A 21,972-nucleotide genomic window follows, 5' to 3' on the forward strand; every position below is an offset into this window, starting at 1 on the left:
GCCCGCCCTCGGTCGCAGCCAATCATAGATTCCAACGGAACGAGCCTCCCCGCGACTGCAATTTGGTTTGGCTGACTTTTCGCAGATCGCGGTAGAGGGACGTCGACCTGGGCCAGTAGCGGCTCGAGGTGACATTCCGCCCTCCCCGAAGGCCTTGACGGTAGGGCCAATGAAGGGGCGCCTGGGAGGTGGGTGGGATCGGGAGACTGCGTAAATCGCCGGCGGGGAGAGGAGGGGTGTGTGTCCCTTGTGGCAAGGGGGCAGAGGTTGTGACAACTAGGAAACCGAGAACGAATGCCAGCACTTCGGCAGAAAGGCTTGAAAGGCATCTGGTTTCACTGCAGTTCTTTGGAAAACTCACAGTGCAGTGTTCTCCGTGACTGCACGGGCGTCTTGTGATTCCTTGGGAACGTCGATTCATTCGTTTGACAGATACTTCCATGTTTATGGAGGACCTTTTGTATGCCGGACACTGCGCCAGGCGTTGGCGCTGCAATCCGGACACAAATACACGGGATTTTTGCCTTCACGGAACTTACAGTCTAATAAGGCAAAGGGAGCAAACAAACAGGTAAACAAGCATATGAAACAAGAATCACGTCAAGGACCGAAATAGACAAAGTGTGGATACAGAGAATAAGAGGAGGTTGACATTAGAGAGGGAGGGTTGTTGTAAGAGAACTTTATAAGATCCCATTCAGTCGGAGACTTGAAGAGTAAGAAGGAAATCCATGGTCAGCGGAGGAACCTGGAAAGCGATAATTATTCTGGGCAGAGAGGACAAAGGTCCTGAGGGGCAAGAGTTTGACATTTTGGAGAACAGAAAGAAGAGCAGTCTGGCTGTAGCGCATAAGGCCGGGCAGAACAGCATGACATGAGGTGGACTGAGGTCAAACCACATACCCAAGTCTTCGAGTTTGCATTACGTTTTAAGTGTAATGGCATTCTACTGAGGGATTTTAAGCAAGGAAATAAAGAGATCTAGTTTAGACTTTATATCGCAGGTTAATGTGTAGAGAACGGGTAGAACAGGCTGTTAGGAAACTGGTGAGGAGACCATCTTGGATGAAATTCAGGGTGGGAGATGACCCGGCTTAAACTACGGTGATACCACTTAAGGGAGGGGAAAGCAGACAGATTCGAGATAGTAAAGGGAAACTATTAGCCTGTTTTGACATATCAGGTATCCTGCTCCTGGGACAACTGTTCTGAATCCAGTTTGTTAACTACTCTATTTAGAGACTGATTCGTACATTGGTAACCCACAAATTCTGGTAATGACCTGAGGGATTATTATGCTGGGTTGAGATTCCATTTTCATGGGCTTCCTAGAATTTTCTTTCTTTCATTAACTTTTTATTGAATCATAATATATATGCAGAAAAGTACACACATTCCAAGCAATGTGTGCACCTCAATGAATTTTCACATTCCAAACACACCTTTGTTGTATCCAACACAGATCAAGAGACAGAACATTATTAACACCCAGGAACCCCATCATGCCTTCCAGTCGCTGCCTGTCCTGTCAACAACACAGACTTCGTTCTGCCGGTCTTTGTACTTGACATATATAAAATCATTAAGTATGCGTTCTTTTGTGTTTGGCTTCCTTACTCAACTTTATACTTACGAGATTCTTCCATACTGTTGCATGTAGTTGTAGATGATTCATTTTATTCCATTCTGTGACTATACTGTAATTTATTAATTCATTCTTTTGAAAGACACTAGAGTAGTTTCCAGTTTGGAGCTATGACCCATAGTGATAAAATGTACATTTTAGTACATGTCTAGGCCTTTTATATTGATGGAGCATTTTGGTGGCCTAAGTTTAAATACAGTTAAGTTACTTTTTTTTTTTAAGATTTTATTCATTTATTTGACAGAGAATACAAGAGGGGGGGAGCAGCAGGCAGAGGCAGAGGCAGAGGCTCCCCACAGAGCAGGGAGTCCAATGTGGGGCTCGATCTCAGGCCCCTGAGCCTCAGGCAGACACTTAACCAACTGAGCCACCCACGTGCCCCAACAATTACATTACTTTTGACTGTTCATCAATAATGTAGTACCATGTATTGTAATATCTCAGACATTCAGACCAGGTAATGAAGGACTTTGCTCTCACGAATGTGAAAACTTTTGGCAACAACAAGAACTGTTGATGTGGGAAATTTTAAGTTTGGAAACCTAAAACATTTTGAATTATGCATGGCATTTTGACCTTCTTTTTAAGTTCTTACAAACTGCATGCCTACCATTTGAGAACATCATGACGATGCCATATCCTTTTATTCTAATAGACTATAACCTACAGTCATATGATAAACAAGATCAATTAGGTGGCCCTGAAGAATATGTGTATGTTTGATGTTATTGCAGTCCTTGGAATTACATTTGAAAACCTTACCACTGGGACATCTGGGTGGCTTAGTCCATTAAGCATCTGCCTTTGGCTCAGGTCATGATCCCAGGCTCATGGGACTGAGCTCCCCGTAGGACTCCTGGTTCAAGGGAAGCCTGTTTCTCCCTCTCGTTCTGCCCCTCACCTGTTGATGCTCTCTCATGCTCTCTCAAGTAAATGGAAAAAAGAAAACCATACCACTCTGTGTCTTAACCACAGTTGATAACAAACAACACCAGTAGTTTACTTCTTTTTAATTTTATGCTAAGGCTGTTTGAATCTCTGAAGTTAAAGGCAGTACAAATGTACATGAACTCAGCATGAGGGACCATTCTATAATGTCCCAAAGAATCAAGTGAACACAACACTCCATGCCTTCATTAAGGTGAGCTCCTTTGTATTTTACTTTATATTTTAAAGAATTCAGTGGTTTGATAGTAGTGACTATCGGGAGATTATTCCCAAGACAGGTCATGAGACTTAGGGCAAGTGGGTGGCATGGGGACTTATAAAATATAAAGTAAGGACATGTGAGTCTTGAGAAAGCCATTCGAGATTTGGGCTGATGAACCACCAACATGGAACTGTTAAAAGGTAAACAGAGGCATAGTAAACATTTTAAGAGTTTATCTGAGCAAAAATCAATTGGAATTGGGCAGCCCCAAACCAGAAATCGTTAGGAGTGCTCCACAGATAGGAGCTAGAGGCAAGACTTTATAGAGAAAAGAGGAGAGCAACGCAAGGAAACTATCTGGCTCTAACTTAAGCACCTACTTTATTTGGCAAAGTCTGATTTGCTGTTTGTCATTGGCTTTCCTTAGGTTTTTATTTCTTAACCTTCAGGCAATACAGATTTAGGTTTTGATTTGCTAGTGTTACTAAGGCATTAATGCCGTCTCACTCAAAAATAAAAACAAAAAACAAACAACTTTTTTTTTCTTGTTAATTTGTCTTTTGTCAGTTTAATTTTTAGGTCCCCAGCCAGAGAACAGCCGGAGAGTAGAGGGAAAACATTCTTTCTTCTCCTACTTTAGAATCAGCAATTTTCCAGGTGACTGTCTCTATGCTACTTCTGGCCTCATGCCTAAGCAGGAGCCTGGAATAATACTAGGATGTATTTTTCCACAGTTCAGCCTACTGTCTCTGTTAGGTCCCCCAATAATGGGTCCGTGATTAAAGGAGCGAGACTGATACAAAGCAAAGGTCAAGCAAAGCTTTATTTTGCGCCAAGCATCAAGAATCAAACCAAACGTTTGGGGCCGCACCTCTTACAAGAGACTAGCTTTTAAGGGCAAAGGCCATGTGGTTGGGCCTCGCCATACACAGGTGGCCAATGAGATTGTAACACACATAGGAAACTCCACAGTCATGCTAGGTCACCCTTAAGTGACCAATTATATTACAATTTACTCTATAGTAGACATCTGACCTAGCCTATCACCTTGGTTAGAATTGGCACCCAAAAGGTGCCCAAAGGGCGGGGCCCATACTCTTTGGTAACTAGGGAGACAGTATGCAACACCCCACTGATCGGATGTCTCCACCTGGCATGACCACCCTTATATTTGGGCTTTGTTACCTGAGGCTGGTTTCCGGGAATTGTTTTTCCCTGGAGGATGGGGGGCAGGGACATTTTAAGGGTTAAACAACAAGGTTATTGTTTTAACGGATGGATGGAAGCGCTCTGGCTAAATATAAGGTCCTTACACTCTCCAGAATTTCTAGCCCAGATGTCCTTTCTCTGTGTTACCAGAATAGCTTCCAAAACTGACCCAAAGAATTTTTTAAATCATTATTTATTGGGGCACCTGTGTGGCTCCATTGGTTGGGCTCATGTCATGGTCCTGAGGTCCTGGGATTGAGCTCTGCATTGGGCTCCCTGCTCAGTGGGAAGGCCTGCTTCTCCTCCCTCTTCTTCTGCCTCCCGTTTGGCCTATTTGTGCTCTGTCAAATAAATAAACTCTTTTTTAAAAATTAAAAAAAAATAAATATTTATTTATTATTAAAGGGGGCGGGTACAGAGGGAGAAGAAGAGAGAAAATCCTAAGCAGACTCCATGCTTAGCACGGGGCTCCCCTCACCCCAGGCTGGATCTCACTCACTGAGCCACCCAGGCTCCCTGACACAAAAAATTTGTAAGTTTTATCCTTGGACCCAGTGAAACTTGCAGCAATGATTTTACTTTACAATATAATGCTGCTTTTTTCTCCCCCATGTATAATTTTCCTCCACAAATACAGAATAAATGAGCTTCGTCTAGAACTAGTAGTATAGAGATTTGAATTACCTTTCCATTTCCACCTCTGACTTTTCTATTTGACCTTATTTAAGTATTTAATTTCACCATGCATCATTATTATTTTTTTAAGATTTTATTTACTTATTTGACAGAGATAGACGGCGAGAGAGGGAACACAAACGGGGAGTGAGAGAGGGAGAAGCAAGCTTCTGAGCAGGGAGCCAGAAGTGGGGCTTGATTCCAAGACCCTGAGATCATGACCTGAGCCTAAGGCAGAAGTTTAACTACTGGGGTGCCCCACCATGCATCATTCTTATACAGGGCCATTATGAGGACAATTATATTTTATAAATATATTGCAGGAAAGGTTACAGCAAAATTGGACTTTATTACTTAAATCACAAAAGCTCAGAATCAAGGAAATAAATTTGGTAGTCATTAACACCACTTGTCAAATATTTCTCCCTCTCCACCACGCAGGAGCTTCTAGCACCTTTGTGGGTGGTGCTATGGGAAGGGGAGGTACCTGTGACTAGTTCAGGTCAATGAATTTGTAGCAGGGTTTCTGAGTTAGAGCATTAATGTTCCTTGGCAAGACCCTCCAGGACCCACTTCTGTCTGCCATTGCAACCCACACCGTTCTAGATCATGTCCTCTTCCTCAGTCTGGATCACTGAGTGGCTATGAAGAGCAGAATTCTGCTCCATTATATAGCATGAGCAAGAAATAAACCACCATTTTTAGCCACTGATTTTGTTTGTTATGGCATCTTGAGCTAATTTAACCTAGTCTATCCTGATGGATGCAGAGAGTAGCTCCAACTTAAAATCATTTGACTAGGGCACCCTACTGGCTCAGTTGAAAGAGTATGCAGCTCTTGATCTTGTGGTCATGAGTTCAAGCCCATGTCAGGTGTGAAGATTACTTACATAAAGCTTTTTAAAAAATAAGATAAAATCATTTGGTTGAGGTTTTCTTGGGGCAATTTCAGTGAAAGAGAAATTTGTGTTCGTTTTTTTCAGTAACTTTTTCTGAAGTTCCAGCTGTACATCAAGTACTATGTATATTAGGCTCTGGGTTTGTAGCAATGAATGAACAATATGAAGATGATCTCTGCTCTTATGAAAATTAGGAGGTGGGAGAGTAAATAGTACACATGTATCTAAGTATAATGAATGCTAAAATGAGAAAAGTATGGGGCATCTGGTTGGCTCAGTCGGTTAAGTGTCCAACTCTTGATTTCAACTCAGGTGTTCATCTCAGGGTTGTGAGTTCAAGCCCCATATTAGGCTGGGCATGGGGCCTACTTTAAAAAAAAAAAAAGTATGGCGTTCTCTGAGTATTATCCTAGGAATCTTATGGCTTATCTTCTTTCTGTCTCTGCCTCCCTTTTAACTTAGGGATATTCAGTTGTGAATATCTAGTCTACCTAGAAAGAATAAGAAGGAAAAAACAAATTTCTAACTCTTGAGAAGTATCTTGTAATCAAATAAAATGTTCCTTGCATGGGTCCTGAGCCTAGACTCCAACATCACTTTTGACCAGTGTATGGCCTCAGATAAGTAGCTAACTTCACTGTGCCCATTTCATCAGATATAAAATAGCACTAAATATAACCTGTCCTGGCCAACTTAGGTAACTGCTGCAATAATTAAATTAGGTAGTGAATGTAAGTGTCCCCAAAATAATAAACAGTGTTATTACTCTGAAGATTTTACAACACATTGAAGGAGGCTATAAACAGCCAGTCTAAAAAAAAAATAATAATAATGAAAACATTTTGTCCACCTATAAAGCAACCTATAAACAAATTAATATGGCACCCTTCTAGCTATGGGAAATGGTACAGATTAATGCAATGAAAATTATACCTTCAAGGGGTACCTGGGTGGCTCAGTGGGTTAAGCCTCTGCATTCGGCTCAGGTCATGGTCTCAGGGTCCTCAGATCGAGCCCCCATCGGGCTGTCTGCTCAGCAGGGAGCCTGCTTCCCTTCCTCTCTCTCTCTGTCTCCTTGTGATCTCTGTCTGTCAAATAAATAAATAAAATCTTTTAAAAAAAATTATACCTTCAAGAATCTAAAACTCGGGCGCCTGGGTGGCTCAGTGGGTTAAGCCGCTGCCTTCGGCTCAGGTCATGATCTCAGAGTCCTGGGATCGAGTCCGGCATCGGGCTCAGCGGAGAGCCTGCTTCCCTCTCTCTCTCTCTGCCTGCCTCTCCATCTACTTGTGATCTCTCTCTGTCAAATAAATAAATAAAATCTTTAAAAAAAAAAAAGAAGAGGGGCGCCTGGGTGGCTCAGTGGGTTAGGCTGCTGCCTTCGGCTCAGGTCATGATCTCAGGGTCCTGGGATCGAGTCCCGCATCGGGCTCTCTGCTCAGCGGGGAGCCTGCTTCCCTCTCTCTCTCTCTGCCTGCCTCTCTGCCTACTTGTGATCTCTCTCTGTCAAATAAATAAATAAAATCTTTAAAAAAAAAAGATATATGGAAGAAAGCAAGTTAAAGAATATTTTAAAAAAAAAAGAAGAGTCATGGGGCGCCTGGGTGGCTCAGTGGGTTAAGCCGCTGCCTTCGGCTCAGGTCATGATCTCAGGGTCCTGGGATCGAGTCCCGCATCCGGCTCTCTGCTCAGCAGGGAGCCTGCTTCCTCCACTCTCTCTCTCTCTCTGCCTGCCTCTATGCCTACTTGTGATCTCTCTCTGTCAAATAAATAAATAAAATCTTAAAAAAAAAAAAAAAAGAATCTAAAACTCAGTGTTTATTGCTGAGTAGTAGCCGCTAATGTCCTGTTATTAGGATATGGCTGAAAGAGGCCAAAACTTCCCTCCTAATCTTCATAAAGAGCATTCAATACATTTATTGTCAGTGGAATGAAATGAACACACAAATTAGTAGATTTATGCAAATGGATAAAATCCACGCAGTATTACAAAAAACTGCCATCATCTTCAAAATCTGTAATGTCAGAAGTGTGTATGCTTATTAGCTACTAGAAATCTAATTTCTTAAACTCATTCCTCTTTTCTAAGTCTCATTTAGATTAAAGTTCAGAATCTTAAGGTAACATTGTAAGAGATGATGAAAGGCACACTTGTCACTGGTTGTGAGGCAACCAAGAGTATGAGTTATTGGCATGTACAAACACACCTCCCTATTTTGTTCAGAGTGGGTGTAGGCGCTGAACTGCTCCTCTATTGGTCAGTTTCTTCACCAATGGCAGCAAAGAAAGTATTCTTTTTCAGCTAATTAGCATACGCTGGGAAAGTACCCAGTGGCATTTCTCTCCCTGGCAGTGTTAAATATAGACTAAAACCAGGCTTAGCATTTACCACTTAAAAGTTACTTTGGCTTTGGGTGATCTAGATTTTACAAACAAAAATTCTCCGGGAAAAGTTTTTCAAACTCAAATAAACTAATAGCATGTAATGGTTCTGCTATAGAAAAAAAGCAAAAAACATCTGTTTTTTTGAAGATGCTTTAATATAAAGAAAATAGGAACTCACACTCCTCCAGGTTGAAACCAGGAAAAATTTCCAAAGGTCAGAAAGGACAAAAGGGGGGGGGGGGAGGCGTTCTCTACGGCCACCCGCCACCCTACCTTCACATAGACCAGGGAACTTGCAGGAAGCTGGGAGCTGCGAGGAGAGCAGAGTTCTAGCAAAAGGAAAAAGGGGAAGGGAACTGAGAGAGGGACATAAGCCTGCTCACCTGAGGAAGCACCAGATAGCCTAAAATGTGACCTAATGAAAACAGTAAGGAAACAGGTGCTTAATGCTCTTTGGTGATGAACTACAGATAACAGCATAATGCAAGGTCACATAATATTTTCTACCTGTTCTCTCTTTCCCTGGATTCTCCCTCCTCCTGATGAATCCCACACCACTGTCGAGTGTTTTCATCTTACCGCGCTGTTTTCCCAAAGTTTGGGTAGCTTTCCACTTCCAACAGGGGGAAAGAAATCCTGAGCTTCCAAGGCTTGTATTCAGACCTTTCCATGGGCTGCCCCTGCCCTTCTCCAGCCTTATGACCCACCACTTCCCTAAGTGGACCCTTATTCCATCCAAACACATCATTTTCTGTACCTGCCATGAGCGTTCTTAACTCCTTGCTTCCTTGCCTTTTTAAAAGGCAAATCTTTATTTTCTCCTCTTAGTTTTCTTAAATCTTCAGAAGTGGGAGGATTAAAGCAAAAGTTTGCCATGTGATTACTCTCACCGAAGAACCAATATAGACAATCACTTCAGGCTACATACCCAAATCATCATTGCTTGCCGTAGCAGGGTTCTCCAGAGAAACGGAACCCATAACAGGGGTGTGTGTGTGTGTGTGTGTAGATGGAGGGAAAGAGACTGAGATTTAAGAAATCTCATCTCGCAATGTGAGGGCTGGCAAGTGCAAATCCAAAGGGAGGGAGCAGACCATGGATACACGTGAAGGAGGAGTAGTCAGGGCAGAAGAAAGAGTAAAGCACCAACGTCCTGCGGTGCAGTGGCAGGCTGGAGACCCAGGTGGGAAGTCAGGTTGCAGCACAAGACCCAAGGCAGTCTGGATGGAGGCAGAATTCCTTCTTCCTTAGGGGATGTCAGTGTTTCTTCCTTAAGACCTTTCACTGACTGGATGAGGCCCCCCACATTATGGAGAGGAATCTGTTTTACTCAAAGTCTACTGATTTAAGCATTAATCCCATCTAAAAATACCTTCAACAGAGACATGGAGACATGATGTTGGACCAAATATCTGGGTACCTTGGCCTAGTCCCACTGACACATAAAATGAACCATTGCCCTCACTGATGCAAATGTTTATTCTGTCCAGGAACTGTTTTAAATGCTTTACATGTAGTAATTCACTTAATCTTAATAAGCCTATGAGGTAGGGTTACTATCATCATCCCCATTTTACAGATGAGACACAGAAAGGTTAAGTAACTTACCTGAGATCACATAGCTTACAAATGACAGTGTTGGAACTTGAATCCTTGCAACATGGCTCCAAAGTTCATTAACAGCTATGTGATTTATCTCTTAGGAAAAAGAAAGTGAACGCACAACTCATTGAGGCCTTATATGTTCTTCCCACTGGCCCCATAAACATCTTTGTTTCCCTCCCATAACATCTGTTAGGTGCCAGTGTTTACAGAAAACTCAAGTATGTTCACAAAGCAGCTCTTTGATGTAGGTAACATTATCCCTATTTTACAGATGGAGTAAATTTTGAGGCACAGAAGGGTTAATGACTTGCCCTCAGCCACACAATATTGAGAGGAATAGCAGGGATTTAGACCCAGGACCCTCTGTCTTCAAAGCATATCCCCTTCCCACGCTGTCTGTACATAGTTCATTGATGTGTTAAACATGTTCCTACTCACCTCTGTTTTGAAAACTTAAATTATTATTATTATTGTTATTATTTAATTTGACAGACAGAGATCACAAGTAGGCAGAGAGGCAGGCAGAGAGAGAGGGGGAAGCAGGCTTCCCGCTGAGCAGAGAGCCCGATGCGGGGCTCGATCCCAGGACCCTGAGATCATGACCTGAGCCGAAGGCAGAGGCTTAACCCACTGAGCCACCCAGTTGCCCAAAAACTTAAATTAGTTTAACAAAAATTGGCTTTACTGATTGCTTAACAAAAATTAGTCTTCTGTTTTAATGTGTTCCACAAGTGAAATACACCGTACCTATGAGCATAAATTTCTGACTAATAAATTTCTGACTAAACTTCATGCACCAGGAAAGAACAGAGATTACAGATAAAGTAAATGGAAAGAAAAGGCAGGGGAGGGTGAAGAACATTTTCTGTTTCACCAGGTAGAGATTATACAGTATCATCTGCTGGGGCCTTCCATGTTTAGAAAAAGTACAAGCGGAGAACACAGCACTCTGTGGCACTGAAAGGGGAGAAAATGAGCAGTTAAAGTAGAATATAAATTGAACCTGAGGGGCGAATTTACTTAAGACTAGCCAGCTGGCAAGAGCTCTCATGGGGAAGGAAAGCATAAAACAGAAACCATCCGTTTTGCAATGTTGGCTCGCTCTGCTGGGTTTTTAGCTGAATTTACTTTCCATCTGTTTTTCAGTGACTGATGTAAAAAGTTTTATTCCAGAAGAAGGCTTGATTTCCTAACTGGGCCCAAGAGCAGGCGGAGCAGCCTACAGGTTTACTATAGAGAAGGATCACAGTAGAAGAGTGCTGCCAGCCAGGACCTTTCACCTCTTCCTTCTTAACTCATTGACTAAACAGGGAGCTTGGGAGAGAGAAGGACCAGAAGTCTTTTTGCCCGACCACCAGTCAATGTGTCAAAGAATTTCGGAGCTGGGAGGTACCTTTGGATTTATTTCCTCCTCTTCCTCTCCCCTTCGTTTTTCGGAGAATTCAGTGCAAACTCTGAGAGGCAATAGATTTTGCCCAAAACCACAGAGCTGACAACTACAGACTGGGAGTAACTATAGGCCAAACTTCTAGCATTCCAGTCAAGTGCTAAGTGCATCTCTTCACACCATGTGCAATCATAACTCCTAAGAACAGGCAACAAAGCCAGAGATCTATTAAGGATATGCCAAATGGTAGAAAGGTTGTGCAAAACTAACGTGTTTCTTTTTTTTAAAAGATTTTATTTATTTATTTGACAGACAGAGATCACAAGTGGACAGAGAGGCGGGCAGAGAGAGGAAGGGAAGCAGGCTCCCTGTTGAGCAGAGAGCCCGATGTGGGGCTCGATCCCAGGACGCTGAGATCATGACCTGAGCTGAAGGCAGAGGCTTTAACCCACTGAGCCACCCAGGTGCCCCAAAACTAACATGTTTCTTTATAATACCTGTAGGAAAGACACCAAGACTGTAGGCAGGATTGGCTCTAAACAATATTGTGAAGTAATTAAAGTATGAATTCAGTGGCCTCATACTCGGCTTGTCTGAGAGGCTATGTATTACAATAGTGGAGAACAAGACCCTGAAGATAGCCAGCTTGTTTCAGTTCTGGCTCTCCATTTATGAGCTGTGACCTTGGGCTTGTTTCTTAACCTCCCTACGCTCAGTTTCCTTGCATGAAGAAGGAGATGGTAGTATTTCTCAAATCATAGTTTTAGGGAGGATTCCATAAACTAACATGTGGGAAGTACGTGGAGTCATTCCTGGCTTTAGACAGCCTAGTAAATGCAAGAAATTTTGACTAATCGCTGCCATTGCCTGTAACACCCTACCTTGCTCTAGGCTTGTTGGTCCCAGCTCACAAAATTTCTCTGTTCTTCCTCCTCTTTTCTATTGCAGCTCTCTCCTTAGTTGTTCAATAAATGGCTGTTCACTCATTCAAATAATACATATTTAGCACATCTCCTGATGTACCAGAAACTGTTCTGAGAACTGAAGATTACAGCAGTGAACTCAACAGACAAAATTTCTGTCCTTGGGGAACATACTAGAGAAAAGAAGATAGAACAACAGAGATAAATATATTCTTTGCTTTCTGTAACAATGAATGGTCTGTAGAAAAAGAACAGTGAATAATGGGATAGAGCAGGGAAAATGTGCTATTTGAGGTGAGAAAGCCAGGGAACACTTTTTAGAGTCAGGGGCACTCAGGGGGAGAGACTGTAATAGAAGGGAGGGAACCAAGCACACATATCTTTGAAGAAAAAGTACTCCAGGCAAAGGAAAGGACAGGAAAAGTACAAAAGCTCTGTAGCCAAGTGGCAAGGAAGCCAACACGACAGGAGCATGGCTAGTGAGTAAAATTAAGCAGAAAGGCGGCTGAAGAAATACTATAATCTATAAGTCATTATACACTAAGATTAGAAATTTGGATGTTACTCTCATAGTTGAGAAGACCTGGGGAAAGAGAACAGATGAGTGTCAGGAATGGATTTATAATTGAAAGGGATCACTCTTGTTGTTAAACTGCGGGGCCCAAGAGGAGCAACAAAGGGACAAGCTAGAAAGTTCTCCAGGTGGAGTTGAAGAAGAATCAAGGGTTTTACTTTGGGGGAGTTAAATTTGTGATGCCTAGTCGACATATAATGAAGATTTTGCATAGGCACTTAAATACATTCTTCTCTTCTTCTAGGGAGACACGATTGTTGGAGTCATCAGTGTGTGCATGGAACTTAAACCCACGAGGACCAGACCACCTAAGAAGTAAGGAGAAGAGAGGAGGCGGGAGGCCAAGGTACTGAGACTTTGCAGGATGTAGAAGTTGGGAAAAAGAAGATGACTGAGCAAAGAGACAAAAAAGGAGTAGCATTGAGGTTGGAGGAAAAACAACAGAAAGTGAGAGAAGGGCAGTATGGATTTCAAGAAGAAAGGTGTCAGCAGCTGTTTCAAATGGAGCTACAGATAGGTGAGCTGAGGCCTTTGGTATGCAACAATAGGTAAATAATACATATGTCTAAGACCAAAGTCAAGAAACTAGAGAAATACACTTGGCATCAGACATGTGTATAGTACCCAAATTTCAATTCCTTAAAATGTAGGTTGCTCTTTAGTTATTAGTGGCTTCTGACATTTTAAATCTGTTTTCTAGTTCCCAAGCAGTTCTATCTTTGTGATAGCTTATCTCCAGTTCTTCCCTTCCTATATATTCATAGGCGGTTGCCCTATCAAGGGTGCCCTATCAAGGGTAGAGTCTATTTCTGCACACCCTTGAATCTGGGCTGAGCCTGTGACTTCTGTTGACCACTAAAATACAGGGAAGCAACATTGCCTCGGTTCCTAGCCTTTTAGAGAATGGGCAGTTTGCATGTCCTGCCTCCTGTAAGCCTACCATCATGTAAGGTACATCTACGGGGAGAAAACAAGTTTTCGACATTTCTTATTGTAAATAGCTAATCACTTGCATATGTTTTATAAAGTTCCATTCTGAATTTTCCATTTTTTAAAGATAGTAGGTACAAGGTTTTGTTTATTCTTCCGTCAGCTGATGGACATCTAGGTTAGGACATTTGGGCCTATTAAAAAGAATGCTGCTATGAACATTCATGTGCAATTTTTTGTGTGGATTCATGTTTTCATTATTTTGAGTATGTACCTACAAGTCAAAACGCTGGCCGTATGGTAGCAGCTACACATCTTTGAATCACTTTTCCTGAAAGAATTTTTTTTTTTAAAGTCTGAATCCATGACACAAAATTTATAGGGCCAGACTTCGTGGAAAATACAAGTCATCTCTTCAAAATACAGCATGTTGGAGCAATTACAAACACACTAGTACATTGTTGAAAAACTCATCAGTAAAACCTATCGCAGAAAGTATAAAATAAAACAGAAAGGAAGCTAGGAATAGAAAATGTGTTGGGCTAATGGAGGCGATGTTATATGCATATGCCTGGCTCCTCCCCTGAACACCGTCCACTCTCCCCAGGTTATCTCTGCTCTGCTACTCTGGCCTCTACTGGAGACAGCTCAGGGGACCACTCTCTCCTGTCCTGCAGGTCTCTAGTTACTCCGCAGTACATTAGGGGAGTCTCCCCTGACTACCTACCTAGAATAGCTCTCCCTCTCCTCTACCCATTTGCATCTTCAGAGCATGGATCCACATATTGGAAGTTTACCCATTCATTCATTTAGTTATATCTGCCATTCCCCACACCTCCATGGAAGGTGAATATTTGTTGAAGTTGTAATATCCCCCCAGGCACCTGAATGGCACAGTAGGTTAAGTGTTTGCCTTCTGCTCAGGTCCTGGTCCCAATGTCCTGGGTTCGAACCCTGCATTGGGCTCCCTGTTCAGTGGAGAGCCTGCTTCTGTTTCTCCCTCTACTTGTGCTCTCTCACTTTCTTTGTCAAATAAAATATTTTAATAAATAAATAAATAAACAAATAAACAAATTGTAATATCCCCCACACTTAAAGCAGAGCAGTATAAATCTGTCAAATGAATGAATAAATGAATGAATGGATGAATGAATGAATGAAGAATCCTCCATTTCCTGGCAAAGCCTTTGCTGCATTGAGCACTGCCCTAGGGGAAATTATATCAAGCAAATACCATGCGTGCAAAGTTGGCCACCATAAGAAAATCCCAGGGAACCTAAGTGGGTCCACTGCCAGTCATGCAAGCAGAAAAGGAAATAGAACTAAAAATTACCTAAATACATCTGTTCTCACTTTGTGGCATGGTTTCTGCTGCTTTCCCCTTCATCTGTCTCGGTCCTTTATACCTCTCAGCGTTCACTCTTCTTGACTCTGTTTCACACATTGTGTGGCACAGAACAGCGTGGCTGATGTAAAAATCCCAGATCTGAAGACTTAATGGTTGATGTGGAAAGAGCTCAGCCTGATTAGCTCTAGGGGAATGCTTTAAAAAATTCTACATTTTTAGGGCAGGTTCCTACAGACTTTCCCCTCCAGGTTTTCTTCCTGACCACTGGTCTCCTTGATCTGTTCTTAAAGTCTTTCTTCTCAACTCTCTTCATTTCTTTCACATTTGCCTTCACTTTTTCCATCTTCTGCCCCAATTAAAACTCAAGGACTGATGTAGACAGCTGTAGCAGGAGATGTCTGTACTTTTGTGTCACTTTCTATATTCTGCCACATCTTTGACTTCTGTTCTTACCTCCTCAGTTCAGTTGTATCAAGCAAATGTTTGTGGGGCGACCTGTGCCAGACACTTGCTAGACCTTGGAGACCCTTATGCTTCTAGTATTTCACAGTTTTAGCAGCCACCATTCCACTCATTTATGTCATAACCATAAGCTTCTTGAATTTTTTCCACTCTGAGAATAGCTTGCACATAAATGGTTGTTGTTAATGTGGGAAATGAATTAAATTGAATTGATAATCAACCTGGAATCTGTTTTCTTTCTTCCTTCCTCTTCAATGCAATCTATGTCTGTGATAATCTAAGAGATACATATTTGGTCTTTGTCCCCAGTTCCTGAAACAGAGCTCCTAAATCCATTAGAATTCCCTGAGTAATAGGAGTCACCTCTTGTCTGATGAAATGACTTTTGGTGGGCCCCTCCATAGCTTCAGGCCAAGATTTGATTTGAGGGTTGGAACTTTCAGTCACACTTCCAACGTCCAAGGAGGGGAGAGAGCCTGGGGGCTGAGGTAATCATCTATGGCCAATGATCTCATCAGTCATGCCTAGATAATTAAGCCTCCATAAAACCCAGAAAGTTGGAGTTTGGAGAATTTTCAGGCTGTTGAACACATGGAGATCAGAAGGAGTGGTATGCTCCAAAGTGGACTGGAAGTTCCATGCCCTTTCTACCACACCTTGCCCTATGCATCTCTTCCAGCTGACTCTTCTATAGTTATATCCACTTATACTAAACCAGTAACCTAGTAAGTTAAATGTTTCCCTGAGTTCTGTGAGATGCTTTAGTAAATGAACTGAGCCTGAGGAAGGGGTCATTAGAACCTCCCACCTAGGGGCTCCTGGGTGGCTTTGTCAGTTAAGTGTCCAACTCTTAATTTCAGCTCAGGTTATGAGTTCAGGGTTGTGAGATCGAGCCCTATGTGGGGCTCCATACTGAGCGCAGAGTCTGCTTGAGATTCTCTCTTTCCCGCTCCCTTTGTCCCTACACTACTCTCTCTCTCTCTCTCAAATAAATAAATAAAATCTTAAAAAAAGAGAACCTGCCATCTCTAGCTGATTGGTCAGAAGTACAGGTGAAAAGCTAAAGTGAGGGCAGACTTGTGTGACTGAGTCCTTAACCTGTGGGGTGTGTGCTAACTTTGGGTGGTTCATGTCGGAACTGAAATGAATTGTAGGATACCTACTTGTGTCCAGAGAGTTGGAGAATTCACTGGTATGGAGGGAGCCCACGTATTTGGTGACAGAAGTATTGTGAGAAAAAAATCACAAAAATGTGGGTAGTGTTGGCAGCTGTTACATTTTTTACATCAAAGCTAAGCTAGAAGGCAATTAGCCCAAGAAAATACTATGAATCAGAAATTTAATAAGAAACTTGTATTCAAAATATATAAAGAACTCTTGCAACTCAAAAATAATTTTAAAAACCAATTGTAGGGGCGCCTGGGTGGTTCAGTGGGTTAAAGCCTCAGCCTTTGGCTCAGGTCATGATCCCAGGGTCCTGGGATCGAGCCCCACATCGGGCTCTCTGCTCAGTGGGGAGCCTGCTTCCCTTCCTCTCTCTCTCTGCCTGCCTCTCTGCCTACTTGTGATTTCTGTCAAATAAATAAATAAAATCTTTTAAAAAATAAAAAATAAATAAAAAACCAATTATAAATGGGCAAAAGGTCTGAATAGACATTCCTCCAAAGAAGATATACAGGTAACCCATGAAAATTACATCATGAAAAAATGCTCAACAGCATTAGTCATTAGGAAAATTCAAATCAGGGCATCTGGGTGGCACAGTGCGTTAAGCATCTGACTCTTGGTTTCAGCTCAAGTCATGATTTCAGTGTTGTGAGATTGAGCCGTGTATTGGGCTCAACACCCAGTATGGAGTCTGTTAAGACTCTCTCTCCCTCTCTCTCTACCCCTCCCCAACCCCGCTCTCTCTCAAATAAATAAATAAATTTTTAAAAGGGGAGGAGTTCAAATCAAAACCACCAGAAGATACCACTTCACACCTACTAGGATGGCTGTAATAAACAAAATGGACAATAACAAGTGAGACAAGGTTGTGGAGAAATTGAAACTTTAGTACATTGCTGAGAATGTAAAATTGTACAGTCACCGTGGGAAACAGTTTGGCAGTCACTCAAATTATTAAATGTGGAGTTACCCTTCTTAGCAGTTCTTAGGTATATACCCAAGAGAAATTAAAACATACCCATACAAAAGCATGTACATGAATGTACATAGTAACATTCTTTATAACTATCAAAAGGTGAAAACAACCCCAAATCCATCAACTGATGAATGGATACAGAAAATGTGGTACGTCCATACAATGGAGTATTATTCAGCAATAGAAAGGAATGAAGTACACATATGTGCTCCCTCATGGATGAACCTTGAAAACATAATGCTACGTGAAAGAAGCATCTCAAAAGACCACGTATTGTGTGGTTCCGTTTATAGGAATATCCAGAAAAGGCAAATCTACAGACATTTGTAGATTCATGGCTGTGGTGTATGAGAGTTTGGGGGACAATGGAGAATAAATGCTAATGAGCATAGGGTTTCTCTCTGAGGTGGTAGAAATATTCTAAAACAGTGGACACCTGGGTGGCTCAGTCAGTTATGTGTCCAACTTTTGATTTCGGCTCAGGTCATGATTTCAGGGTCACAAGCTCAAGCCCTGCCTCAGACTCCACGCTCAGCAGGAAATCTGCTTAAGATTCTCTCTCTCTCTCCTTCTGCCCCTCTTCCCATGCCTCTCTCTTTCACTCTCTCTCCCTAAAAAAAAAAAAAAAGAAAAAGAGTTATAAGTAACTGCTGATACAATTCTTTTTTTTTCCTAAAGTTTTTTTTGTTTGTTTAAGATTTTATTTATTTATTTGACAGAGAGAGAACACAAGTAGGCAGAGCGGCAGGCAGAGAGAGGGGGCGGAAGCAGGCTCCCTGCTGAGCAGAGAGCCTGATGTGAGACTCGATTCCACAACCCTGGGATCATGACCTGAGCCAAAGACAGATGCTTAACAACTGAGCCACCCAGGCGCCCCTGATACATTTCTTAATAAACATTTGCTATACATATTTTTATTTATTTTATTTTTTATTTTTATGGTTTATTATTATTTTTTAACAAAGAAATTGAATGTTTTGTTATTAAACTATCTTCATGCAAGGTTGTTGCTTGTTGTGTGAAAAAAGCACCAGCAAGTACAGTATATTGCAAAATTAAGGTAGTATTGTTCTTTTTCTGATGCTATACAGCTAACAAACCTTTCTCTACTGCCCATTGTTTCCAGTGGAAAGATTAATATTTCAAGCCCTATCCAGGGATTGATGTAAGCAAGTTATAATACTCCCTAAGGCTTAGGGTAACAATGTTATCCTTGAATTACACAATTTTTATGGCTAGTTTTTTTTTTTTTTTAAGATTTTATTTATTTGACAGAGAGAGACACAAAGAGGGAACACAAGCAGGGGGAGGGGCAGAAGGAGAAGCAGGCTTCCTGCCCAGCAGGGAGCCCGATGTGGGCCTTGATACCAGGACCCTGAGATCAGGATCTGAGCCAAAGGCAGATGCTTAACAACTGAGCCACCCGGGCACCCTTATGGGTAGTTTTTAACAGCTGATCATTTCAGGATTCTGAACATCAGAACTGGAACATACCAATTAGAGGGCATTGCAAAACAGATGCATATTGTGTTTTTCTGCAATCATTATAAAGTTAAGCGGTATTTTCTTCCATTAGCATTGTTGCAAGTAGTTTTTTCCCACTGGTATTGCTAATAGTTGCTATTTTAAATCCTCTGTGTACCACTAATTTAAGACCACTGTGTTAGACTAAGTTGTTTATTTAGGGGTTCTGTTTTCACACCTCAGTAGATTTCATGTATTTTTCATATGCTTCTTCATTCATTAATTCATCCAATTCTGATGGATTACGGAGAGCTATCTTGATCAGCCAATCATCTTCATAACAAGATTGCTGGCAAGTCCTAGCTTTTCTGCAAGAGTGTCATTAATTTGGGTGACTTCTCCTGGTAGAGGACAATAAGGTTCACGAGCACTTCCACACTTTCCAAAGCACCAGCCTCGTCTCTTTGTTCAGTTTTGTCCCAATTTCAGTCAGACTGCAGTAAACAACATCTCCCAAAAGTTCTTGTGCAAAATTGCCAATTTCCACTGTTCCAATACCATTTTCGGTTGTTACCCATTCGTGTTTGTCTGTGAACTTATGCTTGGAGAGCAGCCCAGAGCTGGTGTGTGTGGGGGGGGGGCAATGGGCGCCCACCCTCAGCCCCCAGGGCCAAGGCGGGTGGTGGTGGTGGAGTGACAAGCGGGCTGCCTGCCCCAACCAGCACGCTCCACACTGCTCACATCGCCATATTCACAGAGATGCCTGTTTATTTTATTTTTTATTTAATTTTTTCAGAGGAGGCAAGGGGCAGAGGGAGAGGCAGAGAGAGAATCCCAAGTAGGCTCCACACCCAATGCAGAGCCCAGCTCGGGGCTCAATCTCACAACCCCGAGATCATAACCTGAGCTGAAATCAAGAGTCCAAAGCTTAACAGACAGAGCAACCCAGGCACCCTGCTATAAACATTTTTTTTTTTTGATGTTCTAAAATTGATTTTGGTGTTGGTTGCACGACTCTATGAATATGCTAAAAACCATTGACCTGTGCAGTTTACATGGATGAGTTATATCTCAATAAAGCTGTTTAAAAAATGATATTGGCCTAACCCAGGGAACGGAATAAGGTATGCAAGAGAAACCTGAAACGGCAAGATCAATCTTACCCTTCTCAGCGTATCAGCTTCACTGTGGGCTAGTCAGTTATATAAACACGAGTGGATAGTACTCAGAGATATGCAAACAAAAACATTCCCAAGGATATCACTTTATACCTTTCAGGCTAACAAAAACTGAGAAATTTGGATCTTGCCAAGGTTGGAAGTGATGGGGGGAAAAGGAACATACTATTCTTCCCTGCTGATGGGCATCTACCTGACGCAGCCATTCTGGGGACCAATCTGGCATGATTTGTCGAATGAAGCATATATATATCTGTGACCCAGAAATTCTGCGTCTAGAAAATTTTCCGAAGAAATTTTGACACGGGTTATACGGGAACAGGGACAAAGTTGTTTCCTGTGTCGTAGCCAATGGTGGACAGTAGTTGAGTTTACACTGGGTTCTCATCCCTGTGAGAGAGGAGACAGGTAAGATGTGAGGCACACGCCTGAGTCTGCAGCCTCTGTGACTAGTATCAGGTTAGATGGAGGCCAAGCTACGTGGGTAATTCTTAAGTACATAGAGCTGAGTGGGAAAATATAAACACCTGAAGGAGATACATGACACAATTCTGCTCCCATAAATAAAAATTTGCACACATCAAATATTTTGCAGGAATACATTCAAATAAAAAGCCCACTCCAATAAAAGCAGCAGTTAGTTCTATGCCTTATAAAAGGTCAGAATTTATTGAGCTAGAAAGGATGAAAAAAATACCCATTAGTATGATTGTAGGGGAGATTCCTGCCTTGCCTAGAAGATCGTTTATCAGATGACCTAAAGTTACATAAGCCAAGACAACTCTCTCCGTGAGATAACAGAGGTTGCAACATTAAGAACACAACCTGAGAGGCGTTTGTTTCTTTACGATTTTAAGGCTCAATAGCTGGAGATGATTTCTCTGAGAAGGGATTTGAACCTTGGTTCTCTGGAATTCAAGATGGTTGGTTTTGTTTTAAACTGAGGTTGAACCACTGATTCCCCAGTGGTTCTTGGTGTGCCCCCTCTCCCCACCCCGCCCCCCACTCTCCCACCAACGCAGCAATGAAACATAGCCTGGTTTCCTTAAAACAAATGTACCCCGTTCACTCCACCACCCCAGTTTTTGCATCATTGTGCCAACGGCTTCCCGCATTCCCTCACAGACCTTTCTACTTCATATTAAAGAGGACTAAGCCCGGTTCCATGCCAGACAAACTTGGTTTCACTCTAGGCTTCGCTATTTGTAACTGATTGTTCTTGGTTATTTACCTTGTCAGCTTCTGTTTTTCCCACATAATCAGGGATAATAATAAAAGGTGTTGTAGTATTTTCCTTGCACCTATCAAACACACATATTACAGTTCAACTTATGTCCTATTTATTATGTATGTTCTTCTGCTGATTTTCTTTTTACCCAATATCTATTATGGATAGCTTTCCATGACAGTATATATAGATAATAGCTGTCATGCATATAGTGGGGCAGAGGGTACACAGGAAATCTCTCCTTTTACTCAATTTTGTGGTACACAGAAATCTGCTCTAAGAATAATCTATCTTTGGGGCACCTGGGTGGCTCAGTTGGTTGAGTATCTGACTCTTGGTTTTGGCTCGGTCATGATCTCATGGGTCATGAGATTGAGCCCCCCATTGGGCTCTACACTCAGCGGGCGTCTGCTTAGATCTTCTCTCCCTTTGCCCCTTCCCCTGCTCTCTCCATCTCTCAAATAAATAAATGAATCTTTGAAAGAAGTAAAATAAAAATAAAAAATAATTTACCTTTTTAAAAATATTAAAGTTAATTCAGCAATATACTTGAATTATTTAAAATACATGTTAAGGGGCACATGGGTGGCTCATTGGGTTAAATAAAGCCTCTGCCTTCCACTCAGGTCATGATTCCAGGGTTGTGGGATTGACCCCCACATCAGCCTCTCTGCCCAGCAGGGAGCCGGCTTCCTCCTCTCTCTCTCTACCTGCCTCTCTGCCTACTTGTGATCTCTGTCTGTCAAATAAATAAATAAAATCTTTAA

The sequence above is a fragment of the Mustela erminea genome, chromosome 2, assembly GCF_009829155.1.
Source record: "Mustela erminea isolate mMusErm1 chromosome 2, mMusErm1.Pri, whole genome shotgun sequence".
Taxonomy (NCBI): domain Eukaryota; kingdom Metazoa; phylum Chordata; class Mammalia; order Carnivora; family Mustelidae; genus Mustela; species Mustela erminea.